The sequence below is a fragment of the Acomys russatus genome, chromosome X, assembly GCF_903995435.1.
Source record: "Acomys russatus chromosome X, mAcoRus1.1, whole genome shotgun sequence".
In the NCBI taxonomy this organism is placed as follows: Eukaryota; Metazoa; Chordata; class Mammalia; order Rodentia; family Muridae; genus Acomys; species Acomys russatus.
In genome coordinates this window covers 48604894-48626398 of record NC_067169.1, presented here as the reverse complement: position 1 = coordinate 48626398, position 21505 = coordinate 48604894, and positions in this window count along the sequence as shown.

Sequence of the window (21505 nt, the reverse complement as noted above, 5' to 3'; positions counted from 1 at the left end):
TAAAGAACTCAAGAAATTAAACACCACCAAACCAAATAACCCAATTGAAAAATGAGGCTCAGAACTAAACAGAGAATTCTCAACAGAGGAATATCAAATGGCTGAGAAACACTTAAAGAAATGCTCAACCTCCTTAGTCATCAGAGAAATGCAAATCAAAACGACACTGAGATTCCATCTTACACTCATCAGAATGGCTAAGATCAATAACTCAACTGACAAGACACCACATGCTGGCGAGGATGTGGAGAAAGAGGAACACTCCTTCATTGCAGGTGGGAATGTAAACTAGTACAACCACTTTGGAAAGCTATCTGACGCTTTCTCAGAAAAATGGGAATAGGGCTTCCTCAAGACCCAGCTATTCCACTCCTTGGAACATACCCAGAAGATGCACTACCACACAACAGGGACATATGCTCAACCATGTTCATAGCTGCCTTATTCATAATAGCCAGAACATGGAAACAGCCTAAGTGTCCCTCAGTAGAAGAATGGATAAAGAAACTGTGGTACATTTATACTATGGAATACTACTCAGCTATTAAAAACAAGGAATTCCTGAAATTTGTGGACAAATGGATTGAACTAGAAATTATCATAATGAGTGAGTTCACCCAGAAGCAAAAAAAGTTAAATGGTATATACTCACTTATATCGAGACACTAGTCTAAGGGATACGTCCCCATGAAAAACTTTACCTACCGAGAAAGTGGGTCAGAGGGGAGGACATCCTATTGAGACTTTAGATGTGAGAAGCCTGGGAGAATGAGAAAATATAAGGATTCAGAGGGTCCTGGAAAACTACAGGCGGGTCTGGGCTCTGGGGTCCTCCTCAAACTATGGCACCAGCCAAGGAAAATATAGGCAGTAAACTTCGAACCCCTACCCAGACTAGCCGATGGACAGGACATTCTCCACCGTTAAGTGGAGAAGGAGATCTGACTTTCACACAAACTCTGGTGCCCCATATTTGACCATGTCCCTTGGATGGGGATGCCTGGCGGCACTCAGAGGAAGGATATACAGGGGGAGGAGGTCCCTCTCAGTCACAGACATAGGGGAGTAGAATATGGGGGAAAATGGGAGGGAGGGAGGAATAGGAGGATACAAGGGATGGGCTAAAAACGGAGATGAAATATGAATAAATTAATAATAAAAAAGGAAAAAAAGAAATTAGTGAAAGTACACCCTTCATAATAGCTACAAATAATATAAAGTATCTTGGTGTAACTCTAACCAAGCATGAAAGGCTTGTAAGAAAAAAAAGTTCAAGCCTCTGAAGAAAGAAATTGAGGAAGATATCAGAAGATAGAAGATTTCCCATACTCATGGATTAATGAGATTACCATAGTAAAAATGACTATCTTAACAAAAGCAATCTACAGATTCAATGCAATTCCCATCAAAATGCCAACACAGTTCTCAAATTCATATGGAAAAACAAAACAAAAACCTGAAATGCTAAAATAATCCTGAGCAATGAAAGATCTTCTGGAGGTATCTCTAGCCCTGATCTTAAGCAACACCATATATAAAGTAACAGCAATCAAAACTGCTTCATACTAACAGCTTTATCTGACATGAACTCTGGCATCCACCCATGGATCACTTCCTCCTGGAAAAGCAGCCTTGCCAGGCCACAGAGAAAGAGGGTACAGGCAGTACACATGAGACTTGATAGTCTGGGGTCAGATGATAGGGGAGGAGCACTCACTATTTCTGCAGTAAGGATGTGTGAGAGAGGGAAGGTGGGATCAGGAAGAGAAGAGAGAGGCAGCCTACTATTGGTCTGTAAAGTGATTAAGTTCAATATTAAACTTTTTTACAAAGGACTTCAAGGGGAATGTGATTTGTAATTCATTTCTTGGTATTCATACTACTAAGGATTTTATATTTTTCAGCATATTTAATACGTATTTCAAGGCACAGATGATTTATATTTCGGTCCATAGGTTTATTCATAGGCACATCCAACAATGTCTGATGCACAATGAGTTTAAAATAACTCCAAGCTAAGAAGTTAGCTTAGCTCTTGAAGTCATGATTAGCCTCAAGTTCTTTCCCTTTATAAAGTGTTTCGCAGAACATTGATAACAGTTGTTTAGTTTCTCTGCATTTTCTCTTTGTTCTAACAGTTTTAAAAGTTGGTGATTTCATGTCTTTCAACTGTTGAAATACGGGGTTCTGCCACTTGGAAAAAGTCCAGTGTACACAGCTATTTTCTTTTGTCTTACATCTAGGAATTTAACCTTTGCAAAGAGCTATATGCATCTTTAGCTTAGGACTACGTTTTCTTGAGTGGTCCTCAACTTGGGACTATCTTTTCTGACATGCTCTTAATTTTTAAAGTTGTCTCACTGTAGCTAATGGGTAATAGAAGTTGTGGCATTCAAGTAAGGAGAGTAAAACTTTTAAACTATGGATGGGATTGTGATAGTCAATCTTGACTGTTGACATAATGGGATTTAGAATCACCTACCAGAGAACTGTTTATGTGCTATTGGGGGAATCATTTTCAGGAGGCTTAAGTATAGTACAAAAACCTATCTTGAATATGGGTGACATCATTCAATAGTCTGAAGTTCAAGACATTAAATGGAGAGTCAGCATTCCTTGCTCTCTGCTTTAGGATTGTGGATGGAATCTGATTAGCTTTCACATGTAATTGATATCACTGTGCTTTCCAGGCATTATGAATTATATCCTCAAATAATAAAGCCAAGAAATTGTTCTTTTCTTAAGTTTCTCTTGTCATATCAATTAAAGGCTAACTAATGAAATGTCACATACAGTTCATACAGAAATAAGGAGCAAAAACTCTTCATGTTTGACTAAATTATAATAGCTGTTTATTTAATTCCTCTTGAAAAATTATTTTTGGTTCTGTTTAAAACATATTCTTGCTATGCAGTTATGATTGTCCTGGCACTAATTTTATAGCACAGAATAATCTAAAATCACAGTAGTCTCCCAATCACCCTAAATTCCACTTATGGAGGAGAATAAACTTTTTTTTTTATTTCTGACAAAACTAATAACCTGGTTTACTGATATACATTCTCCATCCATTCATTTTCCTGAAATATTTGTAATTTCATTTTTCTTCAGAGATTAATAGTATTCTTACAACTTTAAATATTTACAGGCATATGTATCTATAGTGAAAAAGGGTTCCTTTCTCTACATACTCTTTCTAATATGTCATCAAATTTGTTGATGTCATTAATGCATGTTTTAATTTTAGTTTCCCTGATGCCTAGGAATACTGAACACTTTTTACAACAGTTACTTGCCATTTGTGTATAATTTTTTGAAAATGTCCCATTCCGTTCTTTTGCCCATTTTTTTAAACTGGCAAATTTGTTTTCTTTCTTTATAATTTATGCACTTTTTTTGTAAATTCTGCATTTTATCCCCCTGTTGGAAGTCTAGAAGGTATGACTGCTCTCTCATTCCATGACTTGTCTGTTTTCTCTTATGGTTATTTGTTGTACAGAGATTTTTTTCATGTAGTCCCACCCTCTAATACTTTGTATTAGTTCCTATGCTATTGGGATTTTATTAAAAATATTCCTTTCTACCTTAATATCTAAAGGGTATTTTCTATGTTTTCATCTAGAATTTTTAGTATGTCAGGTTTTAAATTAAGGACTTTGATTCATTTTGAATTGAATTGTGTACAAATGAAAAGTTATAAATCTATTTTCATTCTTGTGCAGTAGAAATCCAGTTTTCCTGCACCATTTGTTCAACAGAATATCTTTTCCCAAAGTAATTTTCACCAACTACATCAAATATTAAGTGGGTATAGAATTGGCATTTTATCCCTTGCTTCTTTATTCTATTACATTGGCCTACCTATCTAGTTTTTAAATTTTATTTTATTAATTTATTCTTATTACATCTCAGTGGTTATCCCATCCCTTGTATCTTCCCATTCCTCCCTCCATCCCATTTTCTCCTTACTCCCCTCCCCTATGACTGTTCCTGAGGGGGATTTCCTCCCCCTTTATATGCTCATAGGGTATCAAGTCTCTTCTTGGTATCCTGCTATCCTTCCTGTGAGTGCCACCAGGCCTCCCCATGCAGGGGACGTGGTCAAATATGGGGCACCAGAGTACATGTGAAAGTCATACCCCACTCTCTACTTAACTGTGGAGACTGTCCTGTCCATTGGCTAGATCTGGGTAGGGGTTTGAAGTTTACAGCCTGTATTGTCCTTGGCTGGTGTCATAGTTTGAGCGGGACCGCTGGGCCAAAATCTGCCTATCATAATGTTCTTCTTATAGGTTTCTAGATCATGGAAACAGCCTAAGTCTACCTATCTATTTTTATGGGAGCAACATTATGTCTTTTTCACTATGGTTTTGTAATATAATTTGAGAATGGGTATTTTAATACCTCCAGCATTGAACTTATGATTACTTTGATATTCATGGTCTTTAGGTTATGTAGTAAGATCCTTCTATAATAGTGCCTCTTTTGACGCTATATATTTTAAGGTCTCAAATTTTAGTTGAATAACTGATGTGTTAAAAGTTAGTTTTTGCTTATGGACTCTTTCAACTTAGTTTCTGGATCCTTAAAAGAAAAGACACAGAACTGGATATTATCTATATTATCAGTAGGTTTTAATATTTTGTTAAATGTATTAAGGCACAAATAACAAAGTATAATAACTTATTTTTTCAAGAATCTAAGATACTTCTTGCAACTCATTTGAAAATCCTTTATATGTAATACCAAAACCATAGTCTCTCGAAACTGATTGTTCCTTAAAAGTATTTGTATTCAGTTATTTTTTAGTCTTAAAAAGAGATTACAAGGAAACTGCATGCCTATGGAGCATTCTGTCTCAGGCCAGATGTTTCATGGTATCAAAGTTCTGAGAACTAGAATCTGGCCACTGTCCTTTGGTACAGCCTAGTCCAAGAACATTCCTATTAGTTTTCAAAAGCTAATGATTGGCAAGTGAACTGATATTTTCAAAAAGACATAATTGGATAAAGATCAGAGAGTATGAAAACATAAAACAATGAATTTAATACAAATAAAAATTCTAGAAAAGAAAAAGAATCAGTTTGTAGCAACCAAGGAAAGAAAGACAAGGTAGGCTCAAGAAGTTTAATTTTAACAAGTTTCAGTTATATTATATGGTAGAATGTTTAGGCTAGTACATCAGATAAGTACCATCCTTATTTTAACTGAACAGATAAAGGATAGTCTAGAAGATTTTCAGTGGGTAATATGTTAAAATATAAACCAAATTAATGTATTTTTGGTGAAATTTCAGAGTATTCTTTGGCTACCCAAACATGAACTCAGAGCTAGTTTTTCAATTTGAAAGGTTTGCTAAGTTGCTTTCTGTTTGATATTTTATCATAAAAATATATGAAGTTGTATAACATTTGTTAAATTTATAAATGATATGAGAACAATGCCGTAAAATGCTAGTAACTTTAAAATTATCTTATGAATTTCTGTTGAGTGTGCCTTAAGTCCATTTAGAGGGTGTTGATTATCTCAAAATATAAGTATCACTATTGTACACTTAGTGAGAACTTCCAATGATGGTTGTTGTGGTGCATAGCATTTACAACTCGGTAGAGCTGTTAATTATTTTCCTCCTTAAAGCCTGCATAGCTAGATCTTAGGGAGAAGGCTTCTAGGTTAGTTTTGGTACACTTCCTACATTTTCGCGTCATAAATATGACGTGTTTTCAGTAAATACTGTCTTACTTTCAAGTTATGGGTGGCAACCAAGGACAAAGACAATAGCTTTTATTACTTTATGACATTTTTGAACTTTCCTGAAAAACAACTCAAGGGAAGGTTTCACATGTCTGGTACTGGGGCTTTTATGAGATAGTTTATGAGTCTTGGGTAAACATTACCCCAAGTGGTTTAACTTCAAACACACACACACACACACACACACACACACACACACACACTGGAGAAATCTGTGTATCTATATATGGAAACTTACATATATTATATATGCATTTTAAGTAAACATAAAATAATGTTTTCCTATTGCTTTTCCAAACATTATTTGATTCATTTATCCCTTTCTCCAACTTACCTGTATGTACTACCATCTGCCTTCCACTGGATTAGTGACCCTTGCAGAATCGGGAATGGTTGAACTATTAGAGGAAAGCTTATGCAATATCCGAGAATATAGTAGTGTAGTGTAGGACCTACTCCTTCATTCTTTTCAAAATTTCATAGTAATTTCTTTTTCTTTTCTTGTACTCAGAAAAATATATTTCCTTTTTATATCTTCTTCTATCATATATTACATCCCAACTGCAGTTTCTCCTCCCCCCCACCTCACCCTAGTTTATCCCCTCTCTCCTTATCTTCAGATCCACTCCCCTTCACCTCCTCTCAGAGAAGAACAGGCCTTCTAGGGACTTCAACTAAATACAACACTACAAGTTATAATAAGGCTAATCACATATTCTCGCATCAAGGCTGGATGAGGCAGCCTAGTAGATGAAAAAAGAACCTAATGGCAGGCAAAAGAATCAGATATATCGCTCCCACTCCTGCTTTTAGGAATGCAACAAGAACACCAAGCTACACAATCATAACATACGTGCAGAGGACTTAGGTCAGACTCATCCAGGCTCCCTGATCTTTGTGAGCTCACTTGAGTCCTAGTCAGTTGATTCAGTGTGCAATATTCTTGAATCTTTGTTTCCTGATTTATTTAACTCTTGTTATTGAACTCCCTGAGATTTTTCTGTTTCTTTGTTTCTTTCTTTCTTTTTTAAACTAAGCTGCTCCTCTTTCTTTCTTCTTTTGAACCTTGAACTGTGTCAAGACCTGGCATGATTTTCTGATTTCAGGTTTTAGATACTATAAAATGTTATATAGTGTTGATTGTCAACTTGAAAGGGTCTTGAGTCACATCAGAAACAATATTTTAGGCATGTCTATAATTCTGATTATGTTCTGACTATACCTGTGAAAACACTGTTTTTTTTAAGTCAATAGGACTGGAAGATTAACCCTAAAATTCATCATTATTCCACAGAACATATGAATAAAAAACTGTTGAACACAAGAATTCCTCACTCTGCTTTCCTGATGGTAAATGCAATGGCACCAGCTCCTTAAATCCTTGCCTCCATGATTTCTTTGCCTGAATAAACTGGTTTTTTTTTTTCAGTATAATACAAAGAAGCCTGCATCCCTTAACTTTGCTTCTTGCTAGGTGTTTTGTCACAAACATGAGACAACTAACTAACACAGATGGTCTTGTTTAGAAAGGCATTAACTTTCTCAATTTCTGGAAATATTCAAGACTCAGGGTAATAACTGAGCAATGACACTGCAAGAGTGAAAAGGAAAGTTTTCCATTCTTATCTGTAAAAGAAGTCTTTCATAAAAGGTGTAAGTTTCTGTTTATTTATTAATGTTACCTACTAGTTTAGAACTTCTTTGGGTATGACCATGTCTTGTCCATTCTTCTTGTCCATGGCACACAATATAGTGCCTGGAATGTGTGTACATATATGTGTGTGTGTGTGTGTGTGTGTGTGTGTGTGTGTGTGTGAATTAATGTATCATGTAGTATTTCCTTTGATAAAATACTTATATATACCAGAAACAATCAAGTTACATAGCTACATTAGAATTATCTCCTTTAAATTCTGTGAATATATAATCAAGTCACTAGAGAATTTTACCTATATACACTTTGGGAAGGGTAAATGTAAGAAAATACACATATTGCATTTTAGGTGTCATGAGTCAGATCATAAATTGATTTTCCAAGTCTCTAAGCATTTTATTTTGGAGTACCATAGTAAACTCTGTATTTTCCACAATATCTTCTTATCATATTTTCCTCTCAGCCTTTAGAGTAGCTCGGCTTCCACTTGCTATAAGATTTTTGATATTCTACCACATTTTATTTGATAAACAAAAAGACAGAAAAATTATACTACTAGACAAGCAGTTAGAAAATCAGTTTAAGGTTGTTAGTTCTGCCACAGAATAATCATATCATTATACAAGTTTCTCCTTTCACTTCTCTGAGCATGATTCTCCCTTTTACCTTTACTTGAGATTATTTTAAAAATATGACAAGATTGAAACCATAGAATTTATTTAAAAAATAGACCTAGTGAAAAAAAGAAAATTCAATTTTGTTTTTGTTTTTTTAAACATTTTTCATTTTTACATATACATTTATATTATTACACATATATACAATAAACTACCTATAGCAAGAGGAACCATGACACAATCAGGAATTATATAAATGTTACATTCTTAGTGTTTTTTTTTAATTTGTATTTGACAGCTTTGAAGAAGACATCTTTCCTATCTTGGTGCATCTAAATTTCTGAATGTAGATCATTCTCCATCATATCTTGTCATTATCAACTTAAAACATCTATCTAGACCTAAAAGCATCTTAATCCCTAAACAACTAAGCTTCATTGTAAAACTAAACTACGTTGTCTTCAACTCCATCATAGATTTGAGAAGGAATAAACTTCATTACTTGAGTATGCTGGAAGTGCAGGTTAGTAGATTTCTAAATGAGAAGATGACAGAGACAGTTTTCTACCTTGATAGTCACCCAAAACTCTCTATTATGTTGTAGCATCTTCTTAAGCCTTCTGGCCCAATATATCTGACAGACATATTTGTGAGGCAGGAACTTTTGATGACTTGCTTACCCTTTCTTGGCAGAGTTTGGCCGTCGACTCTGCCTGCATCCAAGCTTGCCCTTTTTAAGGCAGAAACGAATTCTGTCTGTGATAGAAATGAGGACATTTTCCCAGTGGCTTGTTTGCCACATTTGGAGCCAACTACATAAGGAGGTTCTTTGATGCTCATTATCCTCTTTGAGGTAGGCTGGGTGTTGCCAGGAATTAACCTGTCTCATTGTCAGGAAATCTTTAAAATAATAAAAAAACATTTATAAATGCCATATTCTGCATGTCTCTGAGGTATTTAAAGACATTATCTAACTATTATACCTTATCTTTCTATAGAGTCATATCTATCTGTCACACTTAAGATGTATATTCTTGTAATAAAAATAGACCAGCAATTGATATGACCATGGTCTGATCAGCTAATAATCAACTTGTATAACTTATTTATCCTAAACTGCCTGCAATAGCACTTTCAAAGTATTGGAAGTAAACCTTGTATTAACATTGAGTTATGTGGGTAAGCAGGGTTGGGCTGGATTAGTACTTGAATGGGAGAATTCACTTTTGTAACTTCTAATGATTATGATACCATCAACACAATTGTTTCTTAGGGCCTAGAATAATGGTTTTCTTGTGAAGAGTACTTGCTGCTTTTCCAATGGAATTGAGTTCAGTTCCTAGCATCCATGTCATGGAGATAGCAAATGACCTTACTGTAAGCCCACCTCTACAAATATTGGACACTTCTAGCTTTCTTATGCAATTGCATTCACATGCATTTTCCTATATAAAGACTCTCACATGTGCATAATTAAAATAATAAAAACACAGTTTAAAAAGCATCATTCAGAAATATAACACTTGTTTTGGGTATGATCATCAAGTAAAATGCGCACTTTGTAAATGAGAGATGCATTCTTAGGAATCACAAAGCAGCAGTGGAGGTAGATCTGGAGGTGGAACTTTGTGGATCATGGAGAAAACTTTACATGTAGCAGAATAATTTTGGCCATGGCATAAAATTTGGCAAAGAAAAACTATAGTGGTAAAGACAATGGTAGAAGAGATAGTTATGGAGGCTGTGATGGTGGCTATAATAGATTCAAAGGTGGTGATGTCAACAATGATGGTAGGCCTTAATATAATACTAAAGCAGGATATAATCTTGGTGAACCAAGACACAGAAATTAAAGTGGTGATTATGGTAATATTGGAGGAAGAGATAATGGTTATAATAAAGGAGGAAAATTTCTCGGCAGATAAATATGGTGACAATGGGAACTAATTATACTGGTTTCGTAAATTTAAGTAGAGAACAGAAATAATATAATAATATAATAGAAGAAGTTCAGGCAGCCATTTTGGTAGTTGCTATGGTTTCTGGTGGTTCAAATAGTTAATATGGTAATAGTCAAATTTTTAAATCAGTAAAAGAAAAAGGGCTACAAATGATCACATATATATTAAAAGAACTGAAAAAAAGTGTCCACAGAGGGAATGATGGTCCTCAATGAGAAAAATTACTGTCAGTTAATCAGGAAAGGCTTCGTTTTCAGGACTATGATAGTCATAGCTTAGTAAAAATTCTGGTATTGATTAATGCAATGTAGTGTATATAAGCTGTACATTCGCAGAATCTTTTATCTTTTTAAATTTTTTCCTTCTCTCTCTTTTTTCCCATTATAATAGTTATATATTGCTCAGTGATTTGTTGCAGTAGTAACAGGAATAAAAATTATTATTTCTTTTCTTTTCAAAAAGAAGATGGAAGAGGAGGACAAGAAGAAGGCAAAAGAGGAAGGGGGAGCAGGAGGAGGAGTACAAGAGTATAAGAAGGGAAAGAATGAAGGTAAGAAAGAAAGAAGGTAAGGAAGGAAAGAAGGAAGAAAGAAAAACAAACAAAGAAGCATAACATCAGACATTTGAAGGCTGAGGATTTCATTGTTTCAGAGCATAAAGATGATGTAGAATGAGCATTTTTCCCTGAAAGTTAAAGCACCAACTAGTTGCTTACTGTTCAGTTTCATTGTGTAGAGAAGGTTGGATTGTTTTCTATATGATATCATTAGCATCATCTGCTAGTTTTGTATTAGCATATTGTTGCCTTGGAGGGATTAATACAGAGATTACTCCACAGTCAGCCATATGGGAAAATATATAATATGGTCACAATAAAATATCAAATAGACTCACTGAAGATTAATTTAAAAGATTGTTTTGTTTTAGAATGAAAGCTGAACACATAGTAGCTTTTTAATAACATTTTACAGATGCAATAACAGCAGTTAATTCTACATGAAGATAATTTCAGATTTAAAACAGAAAATGATGATATTCCATACACTTTTTTAAGTTCAGAGGCTGGAAAACATTAAAGGAATTGTATAAAACTCAATTACTTCAATGCAGATGAACTCATAAAAGAAAAGATGTTTCTTTCATAAATATACATTCTTATTTTCTCCTCAAAATCAGAAAAAATATTTGAGTAGAAAGAATTTAGCTTACATTGAGCCCTCAGTGTTTGATAATAATGTTATATAGACAAAACTGGCTCAATGTGTGCATCCTTAATTAATTTATTACCAAATAAATTACTGATAACTACAACAAAATTTTGCTTTGAGCCTTTCATCCCCCAAAACATGCAGACTTTTGTAATAAGACTCTACTAAAATTCCTGTTCCTTTTTGGCTTCAACAAACCCTTTGATTTCAGGGAAATTTCTGACTGTTGCTGAGTTCTAGCTGGTAGCCTTCAATTTAAAACCAAAGCTAAAAATTGAGACTCCTTCAGGGTTATTTAAAAAACTTTGACTTTCTCAAGTACACAAAGAAATCTGTTAAAATGTGTTCATAGAAGTAGCACAATTGCTTGGGAGACAATGCCTAGTCAAAATTTGCATTCTTTTTTTCCTTATAAGTAAAAAAAAAAAAGTTTTTATCATCTATTTCTCTGGAATATAATCAAAGCAGATAATTGTCTGCCTTACTTGTGGCTGTATCTTCAGTGCTCAGGGCTCTCCTCAGCATTTATTAAATACTTACTGAAAAATAGTGTAGTGTTTCATAAATAAATTGAAAAAGTAAAGGAACAGTGTGAGTGGAGATCTAGGTGCCCCAGGATTCAGTGCTCAGGGAAGTAAAGTGTATATATGCTTGTGATGTGTGACAGACTTGCTGAGTTGGGTCAGGAGAACCATAAGTACCACAAAACTTTCAAAAAGAGTTACTTGATGGAATTGTTACATTGGTTCTTATTTTGTTCATTCTGATCAACATCGTGACACTAGCTTTAGATTCCCAACACGAAGAAAATATAAACTTAGCCTTGTTCAAAGGAAGGTTCTTGGTCCTGTATATTAACCTCCTTGGACTGGCATTAACAGAATTTCACAAAATAAATGCAATGGAAATTAATTTTTCATAGTACTGGATACTACAAATAATGGTGGCAAGGTCTTTGGGATTTGAAAATATACTTCTATATTGTAGTGTTCTCGTAATATCATCTTATTGCCAACCTTTAATGTATGTAGTCATGGTAATATGGGGTGGGTGCTATAGGGTGTGTATTTCCTGCAAAATTTATATTAAAACTTCATTGCATTTCATAGATTACTAGATCAGGAGAATACTGTTAAAAATGTGTTAGTTACCATGGGAAGTCTTTAATAAAGGATATGGTCTGCATGTCTATATGCTCATTGCTTAATAATATATGCTCTTAATTATTGCACCTTTTGCTAAAGGATGATACAGTGAAAAGGCTCTCATCCAATGCCAGCACCATCTTTTTGGATTTTTAGCTTCTAGGATTTGAAGAAATATTTTAAAATTTAAATTTATTTATTTATTTATTTATTTATTTAAACTTAAAAATAATTTATTCAGATTGCATCCCAATTATTATTCCCTCACTTGTATCTGCTAGTTTCCCCCCTCCTTTTCTCTTTCACTGTATTCCTCTCCCCTAGGCCTGTAACAGAAGGGGACCTCCTCCCCCATCATATGATAACAGCCTATCAGGACTCATTTAGGTAGCCTGCTTACCTTTCCTCTGAGTGCCACCAGTCCTCCCCACCAAGAGGAAGTAATCAAATAGGGGGCACCAGAGTTCATATCAGAGTCAGTTCCCACTCTCCACACAACTGTGGAAAATATACTGTTCATTGGTTAGATCTGAATAGGGAGTCTAGGTTTCCTGCATTCATTGCCTTTGGTTGGTACAGTAGTTTGTGCAGGACCCCCTGGGTCCAGATCAGCCAGCCTTGATGGTCTTCTTGTAGGTTTCCAGGACCCATTGGGTCATTCTTTTTACCCATTTCCCCATACTTCTCTCACCTAGAAACCAAATAGCAAATCCCAGCATCTGTCCCAATTCCCACTGAGTGAACACTCTCAGAGGACATCCATCTTGAGCTAATATCCAATTATATGTGACTATATACCATATGTCTCTTTCTGGGTTTGGGTTAACTCAGTCAGTATGATCATTTCTAGTTCTATCCATTTGCCTGCATATTTCAAGATTTCCTTGTTTTTAATAGCTGAGTAGTATTCCACAGTGTAAATGTACCAAAGTTTCTTTACCCATTCTTCGACTGAGGGACATCTATGTTGTTTCCAGATTCTGGCTATTATGAATAAGGCTGCTATGAACATAGGTGAGCAAATGTCCATGTTGTGTGGTGGAACATACTTTGGGTATATTTCAAGAAATGGAATAGCTAGGTCTTGAGGTAGCCATATTCCCAATTTTCTGAGAAAGTGCCAGATTGGTTTCCAAAGTGGTTGTACAAGTTTGTACTTCCACCAGCAATGAAAGAGTGTTCCTCTTTTTCCATATCCTTGCCAGCATGTACTGTCACTTGAGTTTTTGATCTTAGCCATTCTGATGGGTGTAGATGGAATCTCAGAGTCATTTTGCTTTGCGTTTCTCTCATGACTAAGGTAGTGGATCATTTCTTTAAGTGTTTCTCAACCATTCTATACTTCTCTGTTGAGAATTCTCTGTTTAGCTCTGAACCCCATTTAATTGGGTTATTTGGTTTGGTGATGCTTAATTTCTTGAGTTCTTTATATATTTTGGATATTATCCCTTTGTCAGATGTAGAGTTTGTGAAGATCTTTTCCCAGTCTGTAGGCTGTCACTTTGTTCTGTTGACAGTGTCTTCTGCCTTACAGAAGCTTCTTAACCTCATGAAGTTCCTTTTATTAATTGTTGACCTTAGAGTCTGGGCTGTTGGTGTTCTGTTCAGGACGTTGTCTCCTGTGACAGTGAATTCAAGGCTTTGCCCTACTTTTCTTCTAACAGATTTAGTGTCTCTGGTTATATGTTGAGGTGTTTAATCCACGTGGACTTGAGTTTTGTGCATGGTGATAAATATATATCTATTTGCATTTTTCTACATGTAGATTTTGCTGATTTGGATAGTGTCTCCCTGCCTTTTAGTTAGTTAGGCTAACAGTTTGTCTATCTTGTTGATTTTCTCAAATAACCATCTCTTAGTTTTGTCAATTCTTTGAATTGTTCTCTTTGTTTCTAATTTATTCATTTCAGCTCTAAGTTTGATGATTTCTAGCCATCTACTTCTCTTGGGTGTTTCTGCTTCTTTTTTATTTCTAGGGCTTCCAGGTTTGTTGTTAATTTGACTATATGTGATATTTCCAATCCCTTTATGAAGACACTTAGTGCTATGAACTTTCCTTTTATCACTGTTTTCAATGTGTCCCATAAATTTGGGTATGTTGTACTTCTATTTTCATTGAATTTTAGGAAGCCCCCAATTTCTGTCTTTATTTCTTTCCTGACCCAGTTGTCATTGAGTAGAGTTGTTCAGTTTCCATATGTGTAGGATTTTTGTCATTTCTGTTGTTGTTGAAGTCCAGTTTTAGTCCCTGGTGATCTGACAAGATACAAGGTATTATTTCAATCTTCTTGTATCTGTTGAGGCTTGCTTTGTGACCTACTATATGGTCAATTTTGGAGAAGGTTCCATGAGGTGCTTAAAAGAAGGTCTAATCTTTTTTGTTTCAGTGGAAAGTTCTGTAGGTATCTGTTAGATCCATTTGATTCATGACATCATTTACGGTCATTATTTCTCAGTTTAGTTTCTGTTTCATTGGCCTATTCTTTGGTGAAACAGGGGTGTTGAAATCTCCTACTATTAATGTGTTGGGGTTGATGTGTGGTTTAAGCTTTTTTTAATGTTTCTTTCACAAATGTGGGTGCCCTTGAATTGGGGGCATAGTTGTTCAGAATTGTGTTGTTGTCTTGCTTGAACTTTCCTTTGATGAGTATGAAGTGTCCTTCCTCTTCTCTTTTGAATAACTTTGGTTGAAAGTCTATTTTATTATCAGATATCAGAATGGCTACCCCAGCTTGATTCTTGTGTCTATTTGCCTGCTAGACCTTTTTCTAGCATTTTACCCTGAAGTAATGTCTGTCATTGTGGCTGAGATGTGTTTCTTGAATGCAGAAGAATGTATTCTACATCCCAATTGTAGCTCAGTTCCTCATATCTTTCCAGCCCTACTCTTTCTCCCTTCCCCCCCATGCCCCTCCCCTAGTCCTCAGGGAGAAGGAGCCCTTCATCCCTATGAGCTGAATCCAGCCTACTAAGTCTCCTCAGGACTTTATGAGTTATACAATTGTTATATTATTTAATAGTACTAGAAGTCATTCTTTATATGATAACAAATTCTAGCAGTTTTACAGGATCATATTTAACTTTATTCATCTCCCTATTTCAAATATAGACACAAAAGAAGTTGGGAATTTGACATATGAATTTTGAAATATATAACACTCAGTTCATAACAAGAAAGCCATGGAAAACACATTCAGTAAGAAATAGTTAAACTTGATGGAGGTGTTTCCTCTGGAAAGGAAAAAAAATCAAGAAGACTTATCCTTAACTTTGATTGCTTAACTGATGACATGACATATGGACAAATGGTTTAACATGCCTTTTGGGGAAGACTTTACTAAGGCAGGGGGAGAGTACATTTTATCAGTTCAATAAAAAATGACCTTCTATGAAGCAGAGTTCTCACTGAAGAGAATAGGCTATCATAGAGGGGCATGAGCGCATAATCACTAAAGCTAAGAAAGCTGGTTGAACTGTTAACATGGGAGGGATATAGTATATCTTAGGCTTGAAGAAGTGTTCTAAATCATGATTTTGAGTCCTATCTCCATAGCAAGTTGCTTGTGTGATTCCTTAAGTTTTTATCCCAAACATAAAAAACAATTTACATCCCTTTTTATCAGCCTCCAAATTTCATAGGCTATCCCTGGAAACCTGCCAGCCATGGCAGCCCAGAAAGCAGTTGAGCAGCTGTTACTGTATCTCCTGTCCCCCAATTCCAATCCTAGTCTTATTCATAGCTTTGTAGCAGACCATCTCCACTAACTTATTTCTATCTCCCCATCCATTTGTCTAAATCACTAGCACCAGAAGATAATCCCTGGAAGCCCACCTACAAATTTGCCAAGGATCCATGTAGCAGACCACATCCTGTGTCTCTCCATCCCCTCTACTCCTACTTGCAGAGTTTACTCAGATACCAGTGGCACACCCAGTTGTCTAATTTTCTGTGGTTCCTCCCACCTCGCTTTTATCTTATTTCCATTTCATAGTGTTAGCTTCCAGTATTTGAAGCATATTCTATCTAGCACCCCAGTGGTCCCAGCTGGCAAGATCTCTGAAGAGTTCTTTGTTAGGCAACACACAGCTACCACACTCTCCTAAGAATTAGAGAGGGCAACAGAAATCAAGGAATAGAACACAACAAAACAAGACTAGATTTTCAATCATCCCCAAAGCAGTTGCCTAGACAGCAACACAAAAACACAATCTTTAGGAAAATATATCTCCACTAGAGCTCAGCAATCCTACTGTAGTAGGACCTGAGAAATTCAATGTAGTTGAAGGATAAGACCAGGGCTTCACAATATGTGTATGTTCAAGGTCCTTATAGAGGATGTGAATGAATTCATTAGTGAAATCAACAAAAACACATAGAAATTAAATGACAAAAAGAGTAAAAGACATTAGAGTAGAAATAAAATCACTAAAGAAACCACAAAGTGAGGGAAAATTGGGAAAGAAAAAATAGGAACTTGAACAGGAACCTCAGACCACAAGCCTTATCAAGAGAATACAAGAAGTGGAAGAAATCTTGGCTATTGAGCATAAGATAGAAGAAATAAATACCCTAGTCAAGGAAATCTGAGATATTATGAAATGGCCAATCTATGAATAATAATAAGAAACCCAGGTCAAAGGCACGGAAAATAGTTCTTTTTTTAATATTTATTTTATTTTGGAGATTGTAATATAATTACACCATTTCTTCCCTTGCTTTCCTCCTTGACAACTCTTCCAAGAAAACAATTTACAACATAAATTATTATTTATTATGTTGTTTGGGGGTACGGACATAGAAGCTACATAAAATCAAGAAGCAAGTACTGAAAAATAAAAAGAAACTTTCTAAGAAAATCAGAAGATAGTCTATTCTCCAAATGTGATACTAGATAAGTAAGAATATAAAAGTAATTTTCCAAGCAATGACTGGCCCAACCTGAGACCCACCCCATGGAAGACAAGCAACTCCTGCTTCTGATTCTATTAACAATACTCTTCTATGGTTGCAGACAGGAGAAGCTCCAGCCAGCAGCTGATGGAAACAGATGCAGAGACTCACAGCCAAACACCAGGGGAAATTTGGGGAATCCTGTGGGAGAGGGAATAACATTCCCCTAAGAAATATGTAGATATCCTAAGATCTCAATTTTATTGGAAAAAAAAGTAGTTCAACATTACAAAGCTCTTAGAATGAAATAGCTAGTTTTTAATCACATTTATTTATTTACTTTAAGTGTGTGTGTGTGTGTGTGTGTGTGTGTGTGTGTGTTTGTGTATCACAGTGTATATGTTTTAAGGTCAGAGGAGAACTTATGAGAGTCACATCAGGCTCAAAGGATTAGGTGTTGACTTTGGTGGCATGGGTTTTTACCCAGGAATCATCTTGCTGGCCCAGAAGTACCATATTTTTAAAGACTGTTTTAGAAAATCAAACTAAACTTCACACTAAAAAACTACTGCTTTTATCCTGTGTGTTCATCTGTGTTTTATAAGCTTTATTTTTGTTTTCTTTTGTGCTTTTTTTTTTTTTTTTTTTTTTTTTTTTTTTTTTTTTTTTGAGACAGTTTTTCTCTGTGTAGCCCTGGCTGCCCTGGACTTGCTTTGTAGACCAGACTGGCCTCAAACTCACAGAGATCTGCTTGCTTCTGCCTCCGTGAGTGCTGGGATTAAAGGTGTGTGCCACCATACCCAGCTATTTTTGTCCTTTATTATAACCTTTTTGCTGTTTTTTTTGTTTGTTTCGTCCTTTACTTATTTATTTATTTATTTTCTTTACATCTTGATTGCAGCCCCAGTCCTCTCCTCCCAGTCCCCACATTGCACATACCTTCCCCTCCCCCCTTTCCCTTCTCATCAGAGAAGTCCCCCCATGGATACCAACATTCCCAGGCATGCACATTAATTCACTGCAGGACTAGGCTCATCCTCTCCCACTGAGGCCAGACAAGGAAGCTCAGCTAAGGGAATGGGATCCATAAGGAGACTTCAGAGTCACAGAGAGCCTAGTTTCTGTTGGGAAATCCATATGAAGACCAAGTTGCACATCTGCTACTTATGTGTTGGGGACTAAGCCACTTTTTAGTTGGTGTTTCAGGCTCTGTGAGCCCCCATGGACCTGAAGAATCTTTGAACTGGGGAGAGCAGTATCAGATCATTGTTTGTGGCAGGATGGCCAGTTTGTGTTTAAAATTTTCCATTACCTCAGGAATGTATTTTCCCCTCCCAATTGGGATAATCCCCGGCTACTAGGATACTAGCTTCCTTCTTTTCTCCTGCCCACACTTTTTCTCCTGCCTGCGCCATCACATATCCAATCATTTTAAAGGTCAACAAACCAATCATATTTGTACTTTGTAAAGGTATTTAAACCCTCTGACATTACAGAACGGAGTCTTTCCATCTCCCTGGAGGATGATGGACCCTGATGCATCATCTTAATAAATTTCTTTTCGTTTGTATCAACTCTGGATTCTGGCTCTCAATCAGGCTTCCAGGAATAGACTCTGATGATCAGGACTCAAGTTAATTAACTCTATAGGTCTTCTTGTGCAGTTCTTGACCCCCCTGGCTCCCTCAGTCATTCCCCCAACTCTTCCATGTGTCTCCCTGTGTTTTGTTTAATGATTGCCTCTAGGTCTCTGCATCTGTTTTCATCATCCGCTGAGTGAAGCCTCTCAGAGGAGTATGCTAGGTTCCTATCTACAAACCTTGCAGAATAACATCAATGCTGTCAAAGATTAATTCTCTCACATGGGATGGGTCTCAAGTAGGGCCTGTCTTTGATTGGCCATTTCCTTTATCTTTGCTCCATCTTTGACACAGCACATCTTGTAAGCAGGACAAATTTTGGTTTGAAGATTTTATGGGTGGCTTGATGTCTTTATCCCTACAATGGAAGTCCTGCCTCATTACCGGAGGTAGCCATTTCAGGCTCCATATCATCTGATGATAGGAGTCTCAGCTAGGGTGACCTCCATAGGCTTCCTGGGACCTCTCCTATCCCAGGTCTCTAGCAAATTGAAAAGATGCCCCCCTCATTTTCATACTCTCACTGAGCCCTCTCCCCACCTCTCTCTACTTCTAATCCCCATCCCTGTTCCCCTCTCCATCTGCCTCCAAAGCCATTTTATTTTCCCTTCTGAATGAGATTCAAACATCCTCACTTGGTTCTTATTTGTAAGTTAGCTTCTTTAGGTTTGTGGATTTTAGCATGAAGAATCCTAGGTTTCTATGCTAATTAACAGAAAGTAAATATGCCATTTGAAAAAAATAAAACTAAAAGGATTATGGATGAAAATTTAAAAATTGGTTTTACCTTTATACTTTTTATTATTTATTTATTTTAAATTTATTGTATTTACTTTGTATCCAGATTACAGTGTCCCCTGCATTCTCTCCTGCCAATCTCTCCCCCTCCATTACCCTTCTCTGCATCCTCCTGTTCTGACTTCCTCACATCAGGTTGCAATAGGACTGGGTGCATCTTCTCCTATTGTGGCTAGACAAGACAGGCCAATTAAGGGAGGGGAATCCAAGAGCAGCCAACAGAGTTAGAGACAACCTCTGCTACTACTGTTGGGAGGCCCACATGAGGACCAAGCTGCACAACTCTGTCCTACATGTGGAGGGCATAGTTGTGTCACATACATGTTCTCTGTTTGGCAGTTAGTTCTCTGAGGGTCACAATAGGCCCAGATCAGTTGAATCTGTAAGTTTTCTTGTGGTATACTTGACGTCTTTGGATCCTTTGCTCATTCTTCCCTCTGTTGCAGAGACAATATTTTCAATAAAATTCTACAAGAGAAGTTCTCTAAACTAAAGAACAGGGTGTCTATCAAGGTATAAGAAACACACAGAACACCAGATAGAGTGTGCCAGAAAAGAACTGCCCCATGGCACATAATAAGAATCATTACATAGTTACAATAATAAAAACAGCATGGTAGTGGCAAGAAATAGAAACACACTGATCAATAGAATTCAATTGATGATTCAGACATAAGTCCATACACTTGGTTTAGAAGAAGAAGAGGAAGAAGAAGAAGAAGAAGAAGAAGAAGAAGAAGAAGAAGAAGAAGAAGAAGAAGAAGAAGAACAACAACAACAACAACAACAACAACAACAACAACAAGAACAAGAACAAGAACAAGAACAAGAATAAGAAGAACAAGAACAAGAAAAACAAGAAGAAGAGAAGGAGAGGAGAGGAAGAGGAGGAGGAGGAGGAGGAGGAGAAGTAGCCTAAAATATACACTGGGATAAAAGAAAGCATCTTCAAAAAAATGGTGCTCATCAAAGAAGATGCTTGCATGCAGAAGAAGTATATATATATATATATATCTCAACCTGAATAAAACTCAACTCCAAATAGATCAAAGATATACTGAACATGATAGAAGAGAAAGTGAGGAAAAGTCTGGAACTCACTGGTAGAGAAAAAAAAAGACTTTCTGAACAGAACACCCATAGCATGAGCACTAAAAACAAAGGGTAAAAATGAGACCTCACGAAAATGGAAACTTCTGCTTAGAAAAGTACATCATCATTTAGACAATGTGGCATGCTACAAAATTAGAAAAGATTTTTATCACCTACACTCTGATAAATGGTTCTTATCTAAAATGTATAAAAAACTTAAAAATCTGGACATCAAGAATACTGACCAAAGAACATGAATGAGCAGACATAGACCCCGTACACATACATAGCAGATGTGCAGCATGTCATTATTGGGCTGTCTGTGACTCTGCTGCCTGCCTTTGGATCCCTTTCCCCTAGCTGAGCTGCCTTATCTGGCCTTGGTGGGAGAAGCTGTGCTTAGTGCAGGTATGACCTGAGAAAACAGGGTGGGTTGGTATCCTTTAGGGACCTCCCCTTCTCTGAGAAGGAAAAGGGAATGAGGAAATTCTGGGGAAAATAGAAGCCATTCTAAATGCTAATTCTTATGCTCAGAAATAAGTGTTACTTCCACCCATCATAAAAGTAGCTTCTTTTGAAGCATATGGCGACCATCACAAAAAAAAAAAAAAAAAAAAAAAACCTGGCCAAAATGCAGAGAACTACTGCATATGGGGTACTCAACACTAATTGTTACATCTACAACAAAAGTTCTATAAGTAAGGCTCACCAAACTTAAATGAAGTGAGATAGTGTGAAAAGAATG